Source organism: Desmodus rotundus, chromosome 4 (assembly GCF_022682495.2).
Source record: "Desmodus rotundus isolate HL8 chromosome 4, HLdesRot8A.1, whole genome shotgun sequence".
Taxonomy (NCBI): Eukaryota; Metazoa; Chordata; class Mammalia; order Chiroptera; family Phyllostomidae; genus Desmodus; species Desmodus rotundus.
This window is the reverse complement of record NC_071390.1, coordinates 66,794,563-66,803,765: the sequence shown is the minus strand read 5'-3', so window position 1 is coordinate 66,803,765 and position 9,203 is coordinate 66,794,563.

The following is a 9,203-nucleotide window of genomic DNA, read 5'->3' as shown; positions in this document are numbered from 1 at the left end:
AAACACTAAAATGGTCTATACAAATGTGAATTAGTATTGAGAGAGTTACTCGTGCTAAGACATTGAAACAGCCAGAACAACTATGAACTGCTCAAGCACATGTGCATTTTTGTTAAGTGGAAATGTGAAATACTGTGATTTTTTTTCTTACTGTCCAAAAATAACAATTATACTTCTGCTTCCAGTTATGATAGGGCATACCCTCCCACTGAAAGCAACTCTAAAGTAGAACGAATATTGTGAGAAAATTGTTTTCAGGCATTTACTATCAGGCAGCATAAGACTATGATCTTTGAGATAAGAAAAACACATAAGGTAAGTCCCACGATTGCCCTGGCTTTCTTCTTGCTGGTGCTTTCCTGCCATTCTGCAAGAGGGTGGGGCCCCAGGTTCAGTAACCTCCCATAACTAAAAAGGTGTAAGTCAAATAGTTCCAGGCTTCTGAAGGGGCTGGAATTTTCAAGACAGGGTCCTGAGAAGAGTGTGTTGTATGGGAATTCATTGTGTGTGTCTTTAGCAAGGGTTGCCTGTATATGCAGTGAGTAAGACTCCAAGAGACTAAATAGAGATCCTCTGCTCCAAGGTTGAGAACAGAATGGAGAAAACAAAGATTGGGGAATGTTAGGAAAGTTGGAGTCTGATCTCATCCAGAGTGGAGAGACTTCACTGGGAATCTTGGGATTTCATTTTATACCCCAGAAAGGGCACACCTAAGAAATAAGAACAATACCCTACATCAAGAGACAGGAACTAGGAATAAGTTCCAAATTTAAATACACTAGCCCTAACAAAGAACAAAAGCAAGCCTGGCAGAACCAAAGGAATATCCAATAATTTAACTGCCAATCAGAAGAAAAATCATCATTCTTTAAAGAAAGAAAATATAAGGCAGCATCCCTTCCATGTAACATCCACACTGTCTAGCTTGCAACTAAAATTAGTAGAAATATTAAGAAATGGAAAAATGTAATCTATAAGAAGGAAAATAACTATCAACAGAAACAGATTCCAAGATGAACCAGATGTTGGAATTATCACACAAAGATTTTAAAACAGCTATTAGAAATATTTTCAAAGACTTAAAAAATATTTATAATGATTGAAAGGTGGTAAATTTCAGCAAATAAATGAAAAATATAAGAAGATTTGAGTGTGGGGAGGGGTTGGGGAGATAAGGTGAAGGGATTAAGAAGTAAAAACTGGTTGTTGGAGAATAGTCATGGGGATGTAAAGTACAGAATGGAAAATACAGTCAATAATATTGTAACATTGATAACTATGTATGGTGCCGGGTGGGTACTGGCAATGTCAGGGGGAACATCTTGTAAAGTATATGGTTGTCTAAGCACTATGCTATGCACCTGAAACAAATACAAAACAGTATTATATGTAAAATGTAAATGAAAAAAGGTGTTTTTAAAAGATTAGAATGTAAATTCTAGAACTGAAAAGCATATCTGCAATGAAAATTTCCCTGGTGAGCTGAAAGTAGATTGTTGATCTAAAAAAAAACAAAAACAAAACCAAAAATCCCATCAATGAAGCTTGAAGACCAATCAATAGGAATTATTCAATCTGAAAGACAGAGAGAAAGAAAACTGAATGAAAATAAACATGCACTCAGTTGCATTTGGAACAATACCAAATAATATGCTCTGTGTGTAACAGGTGTCACAGAAAGGTAAAAGAGAAAGAACAGAGCAGGAAAAAGTATTTGAAGAAATAATGTTAAATTCCTAAAGTTTGCTGAAAAACAGCAAATTGAAGATACAATAACCTTAGTAAACCCCAAGAAGAACAAAATGGAAAGAAAATCACAATTGAGTACATCATAGTCAAATCTATGAACATCAAAGAGGAAAAGATAATCTTAAAAGCAGTCAACACGTAGCTATCCCGATCTCCCAATACCATTTGTTGAAGAGGCTATTTTTGCTCCATTCTTTGCTCCTGCCTCCTTTGTCAAATATTAATTAACCATAAAGACTTGGGTTTATTTCTGGGCTCTCTGTTCTGTTCCATTGGTCTAGCAACAAGAAAAGTAAAGTACCTAGGAAGAAACCTAACCAAGGAGGTAAAAGACCTGTACTCAGAAAACTACACAACACTAAAGAAAGAAATTAAGGAAGACACAAACAAATGGAAGCATGTACCATGCTCATGGATTGGAAGAATTAACATCATCAAAATGGCCATACTACCCAAAGCGATTTATACATTCAATGCAATCCCTATTAAAGTACCTATGACGAATTTCACAGGTATAGAACAAACATTTCAGAAATTTATATGGAACCATAAACGACCCCGAATAGCTGCAGCAATTTTGAGAAAAAAGAACAAAGCAGGAGACATCATAATACCTGGTATCAAACTGTATTACAAGGCCACTGTAATCAAAACAGCCTGGTACTGGCATAAAAATAGAAGTTATTCTTTAAAATTAAAATGTATCCTCAAAACAAACAAACAAAAAGCAGTCAACAAAAACACAACCTCAGGCAAATGTTTTATCAGAAACAATGAAAGTCATAAGACAATGGAAAGATATCTCTAACATGCTAAAAGAAACAAAAACTGTTAACCCATAACACTTTAACCAATGATATCCTTCAAAAAAAAGGATGAAATAAAGTTATTTCCAGATAATGACAGCTGAAACCATTCATCTCCAGAGGACTTGTACCACAGGATATTCTAAAGAAATTTTTTGTGGTTGAAGGGAAAAGACTTCAGATAGAAACTTGGATCTACAGAAGGGAAAGAAAACCACTATTAATGGCAAATGTATAACTAAATATGAACAAACTATGTACTTTTCTTTATTGTAATTTCTTTAAAAAGCCTATGACTATTTAAATAAAAAACTTTTGAGTTTATACCATATATAGATAAAATATATGTGACAACAATTGCACCAAAGATGAGGGAATAAGTGGAAGCACACTGTTGAAAGCTTACCGCATTTTACATGAAATAGCATTTTATTAACTCTGAGTAATAATAAAATTGATAAGTTAAGGACACATGTTTTATTCATAGCTTTGTGAAAAAGGTGTCAGGAAAAGTCATACTTCAGGTCTAATAAAAAAAACCCCACAGTGAGCATCTATTCTGTGCCAGATTCCAGCTAGACCATAGAGAAACAGAAATGAGTAAGGCAAATGGTCTGGGTTACTTCCTACAAGAGTTGTTCAAAGTGGGCAGGTAGTTCTCCCTTATACAGTCATTTAGAAACACAAAGTCCTTTGACCCTTCAAGTCTCTTTGTTGTCTGCATAAAATCAGCAAAAGGGGAAAGAAACTGTACACGGCAGACCTCCACTCATAAAAGCCCAGCCTATAAGTGGCATGCATCACTTTGGTTCACATTTCATTGTAACTGCATGGCCATATCTAATGTCAAGGGAAGAGGGGAAGTACAGTTCAGCAATGTGCCCACCTTGATCCTGTAATTAGGAGAGAATGCATTGTGGTAGGCTGTCAATCTCTGCCATACTCTCTTCAGAGAGCTTATGATCTATACAAAAGACAATATATTAAAAAGTTAATAATACTTTCCTGAAATTTAAAATAAATCATTTTAATTTTGTACATGATGCAAAAAGTATAAATAATAAAATGAAAATTGGTCCTGGCTGGTGTGGCTCAGTGGATTGTGTGCTGGCCTGCAAACCAAAGAATCACGGATTCAATTCTCAGTCAGGGCACATGCCTGGGTTATAAGACAGGTCCCCGGTAGGAGGCGTGTGAGAGGCAACCACACATTGATGTTTCTCTCCCTCTCTTTCTCCCTCCCTTCCCCTCTCTCTAAAAAAATAAATAAATATAATCTTAAAGAAAAGAAAAGCTACTTTATAAAAGAAAATGAAAATCATTAATACCCTAACAGCTAAACAATAACCATGTAAAAATAGGATTTCCTTCTCTTTTTCCATGTTTACCAAAGTATATTTTCAGTCTTATTTGTTTAAACAAATTTAGAATCATACCATAAATTTTGCTTCATAACCTGTTGGGGTTCTTATTCACTGACTTCATCATAAAAACTTTCCTATTTCATTATTAGTGTATTTTTAATATAGTTTATTGATTATGTTATTACAGTTGTTCCATTTTCCCCCCTTTATTCCCCTCCACCCTGCACACACCCTCCCACCCGCATTCACCTCCCCCTCTTTAGTTCATGTCCATGGTCGTACACATAAGTTCTTTGCCTTCTACATTTCCTATACTATTCTTAACCTCCCCCTGTCTATTTTCTACCTACCATTTATGCTACTTATTCCCTGTATGTTTTCCCCCTCTCTCCCCCTCCCACTCCCCCTTTGACAACCCTCCATGTGATCTCCATTTCAGTGATTCTGTTCCTGTTCTTGTTGTTTGTTTAGTTTTTGTTTTTATTTTTTAGGTTTGGTTGTTAATAGCTGTGAATTTGTTGTCATTTTACTGTTCATATTTTTTATCTTCTTTTTCGTATATAAGTCCCTTTAACATTCATATAATAAGGGCTTAGTGATGATGAACTCCTTTAATTTGACCTTATCTCTGAAGCACTCAATCTGCCCTTCCATTCTAAATGATAGCTTTGCTGGATACAATAATCTTGGATGTAGGTCCTTGCCTTTCATGCCTTGCCTTCCTTGCCTTGACTTCAAATACTTCTTTCCAGCCCCTCCTTGCCTGCAAGGTTTCTTTTGAGAAATCAGCTGTTAGTCTTATGGGAACTCCTTTGTAGGTAACTGCCTCCTTTTCTCTTGCTGCTTTTAAGATTCTCTCCTTCTGTTTCATCTTGGCTAATGTAATTATGATGTGCCTTGGTGTCTGCTTCCTTGGGTCCAACTTCTTTGGGACTCTCTGAGCTTGCAGGACTTCCTGGAAGTCTATTTCCTTTGCCAGATTGGGGAAGTTCTCCATTATTTTTTCAAATAAGTTTTCAATTTCTTGCTCTTCCTCTTCTCCTTCTGGCACCCTTATGATTTGGATGTTGGAATGTCTAAAATTGTCCTGGAGGTTCCTAAGCCTCTCCTCATTTTTTGAATTCTTGGTTTTTCATTCTGTCCTGGTTGAATGTTTCTTTCTTCCTTCTGTTCCAAATCGTTGATTTGAGTCCCAGTGTCCTTCCTGTCACTGTTGGTTCCCTGTACATTTTCCTTTTTTTCACTTTTCCTAGTCTTCACTTTTTCCTCTATTTTGTGACCATACTCAAGCAATTTTGTTAGCATCCTGATTACCAGGGTTTTGAACTTTGCATCTGATAGTTTGGCTATCTATTTGTAGCTTATTTGTATTTTTTCTGGAGCTTTGATCTGTTTTTTCATTTGGGCTCTTTTGTTTTGGTCTGGGCATGCCTATTATGTAGTAAGGGGCGGAGCCTTAGGTATTCACCAGGGTGGGGCAACCCAAGTCTCACCTTGTGGTGCTGTATGTGGGGGAGGGGTCTGAGAGGGAACAATCCTGCTTGTTCAGCTCTCTGCTGGCTTTCAGTCACTTCCTCTGCTACCCACAAGCAAATTGGGTCCTTCTGGTGCTGATTCCCACGTGGGTGGTTTTGTGTATGTTCTGGGACCCTGTGGGTCTCTCCAATGAACTCTCCTATGAGGCTGGGAGTTTCTCCCACTGCTACCTCAACCCTCACAGGTGTTTTCAGTCAGAGGCTTAGAGGCTTTATTTCCCTGTACTGTAACCCCGGGTTGCACAGTCTATCTTGCTCCCCAGTTGTTCCTCCTGGTTTATCTGCATGTGAATGTGGGACCACCCAGTCCACCAGCCACCGGCTTGCCCACCCTGGTCCTCCAGCCACTGCCTTGGTGTGAGTCCTCTCCACCCGGCTGCCCATCTCTGCGCCTCCTATCAGTCTGGATGAGTATTTCTTCTTTAACTCTTTGGTTACCAGACTTCCATACAGTTTGATTTTCTGTCGGTTCTGGTTGTTTTTTGCTTTTAAATTTGTTTTGTCCTTCACTTGGTTGTGCGAGGAGGCCACAGTGTGTCTACTTATGCCTCTATCTTGGCCAGAAGTCTAAAATGTATTTTTAATACCAATTGGGATCAAGAAGAAGGAAGGTTGTGTATACAGCAATATTTATTTTAAACCTGGAGAGAAAGCTTCAGTTTAATTCTCAGTGCTTTTATGCCCTCACACCACCACTGTGGCATTGGCAGAAATTAGGTCCTCCCTAGAGTCTCAACCTTGGGGAAGACCTCATGGAACCAAAGTGAAGATATAAATATGTAGCAGGCCTTGAAGAATGGGGTAGAGCCCCATTCTTCTTTGCAATAAGGCAGGTGAGGAAATGTTTTGAAAAAAGATTCATGGGGAAAAAATGGCGTAGGAACAACATAGACATCCATGATGAAAATAAATCAATCCAAATCTCTACCTACCTCACACCATATACAAAAAAACCCCACGTGTTTCTCAGATGAAAATGAAAAAGCTAAAGCTATAATGCTCCTAGGAGAAAACATAGGAGAATATCTAGGCAACTTCAAAGTAAGAAAAGCTTTCTTGGACAGAACCCAAAAAGCAATAACCATTTTAAAAATTGAGGAATTAAATTTTATCAAAATTTGAAAACTTCTGATTTTCCTAAAAGACACTATTACAAAATGAAAAAACAAGTCAAAAAATAGTCATGAAGTGTATATATAACCAAGGAAGTATTTAGAACGTATAAAGATCACCAATAAATCACTAATTAAAAGATAAACAACGCTATAAGAAATGGAATTGCACACCAAGAAACAAAATACACACACACATACGTTATTGACCACCTTTTGACCATTTGTATATATATGTGTATGTATATATATATACATATATATATATGCACATATACAAATGACCAAAAAGTATATAAAAATGTGCTTGATGTTGTTAATTATCAGGTAAAGACAAATTAAAACCTCTTGAGATACTTCAGCACACCCACTAGAGTGGATAAAATTTAAAAGAATATCGACACCCAATAGTGAGGATGTAAAGCCACTGGAATGTTCTTATATTGCTGGTGAGAATGTGTAGTGACAGAAATACTTTTGAAAACAGTTTAGCAGTTTCTCTATACCAACATGACAAAAGACAAAGAAACTATCAACAAGGGCCAAGAGGAAATGAAGAATACAATTTCTGAATTGAAGAACACAGTAGGAGGAATGAAAAGCAGACTTGATGAAGCAGAGGATCGGATCAGCGAGATGGAGGCCAAAGTAGAAAAAAACACCCAGAAAGAGCAAGAAAAGGGAAAGAGGCTCTGAAAGAATGAAGAGGGATTAAGGGAAATGCAGGACAACATTAAACGTAATAATATCTGTATAATAGGAATACAAGAAGGAGAAGAAGAAGAGTAAGGGATAGAAAACCTGTTTGAAAAAGTAATGATGGAAAATTTCCCTAATCTGATGAGAGAAAAAGTCACCCAAATCCAGGAATCACAGAGAGTCCCAAGCAAGAGGAACCCAAAGAGACCCACTGCAAGACGCATCATAGTTAAAATGGCAAATCTCCAAGACAAAGAGAGGATCTTAAAGGCAGCAAGGGAGAAACAGGATGTACCATACAAGGGAGCCCTGATAAGGTTAGCAACTGACTTCTCAATGGAAACGCTCCAAGCCAGAAGAGAATGGCAAAAAATATTCCAAGTAATGAGAACCAGAGGCCTGCAACTGAGACTACTTTACCCAGGAAGGCTCTCAATCAAGATAGAAGGCCAAATAGAGAGTTTCCCTCAAAAAAGAAGTCTAAAAGAATACACCTCCACCAAACCAGCTCTGCAAGAGATGCTAAAGGAACTGCTTTAAGGAAAGGAAGAAATAGAGAAAGAGAGAAGAACACAGGTATGAAAAAAATGGCAATCAATAACTACCTATGGATAATAAACTTAAACATAAATGGATTAAATGCACATATCAAAAGACATAGAATAGCAGAATGGGTAAGAAAACATGACCCACATATATGCTGCCTACAAGAGACCCATCTCAGGACAAAAGACCTACACAGACTGAAAGTGAAGGGCTAGAAACAAATTTTACAAGGAAATAGACAGGAAACAAAAGCAGGGATAGCAATACTCATATCAGATAAAATAAACTTCAAAAGAAGGGCCGTAAAGAGAGACCCAGAAGGTCACTTCATAATACTCAAAGGAAGAATCCACCGAGAAGACATAAACATTGTACATATATATACACCCAACATAGGGGCACCCAAATACATAAAGAAAATCATGGAAGACTTCAAAAAACATATATATATTGACAGCAACGCAATTATAGTAGGGGACTTTAACACTCCCCTCTCAAAAATGGACAGGTGTTCAAAACAAAATATCTAGAAGGATATTGTGTCACTTAACCATACCCTAGAAGAAATGGACTTAAATGATATATATAGAGCTTTTCATCCCAAAGAAGCAAAATACACATGCTTTTCAAGTGTATATGGAACTTTTTTAAAGATAGCCCACATGAGAGGACACAAAGCAAGCCTCAACAAATTCAAGAAAATTGAAATCATTTCAAGCATTTTCTCTGACCACAAGGGACTGAAACTAGAAACCAAACCCAAAGGAAAAAACCCGAAACACTCAAAATCATGGACACTGAATTTCATGCTATTAAACAATGAATGGGTGAAGAACGAGATAAGGGAAGAAATCAGAAAGTTTCTGGAAACAAATGAAAATGAACTCACAACAACCCAAAACCTATGGGACACAGCAAAGGCAGTCCTGAGAGGGAAGTTCATAGTAATGCAGGCCTACCTTAAAGAGACAGAAACATTTCAAACAAACAACCTAACCCTACACCTACAAGAACTGGAGGAACAACAACAAAGACAGCCCAGAGCAAGTAGAAGGAAGGAAATAACCAAGATCAGAGCAGAGTTAAATGACATAGAGATTAAAAGAACAATTGTAAGGATCAATGAATCCACGAGCTGGTTCTTTGCAAAGATAAACAAAATCGACAAGCCTTTAAGTAGGCTCATCAAGAAAAAAAGAGAGAGGATCCAAATAAACACAATTAGAAATGAAAGAGGAGGGATTACAACTGATACCGCAGAAATGCAAAGGAGTGTAAGAAATTACCAGGAACAACTGTATGCCAAGAAGTTTGGAAACCTAGGTGAAATGGACACATTTCTAGAAAAATATAATTTTCCAAAACTGAATGAAGAAGAAGCAGAAAACCTGA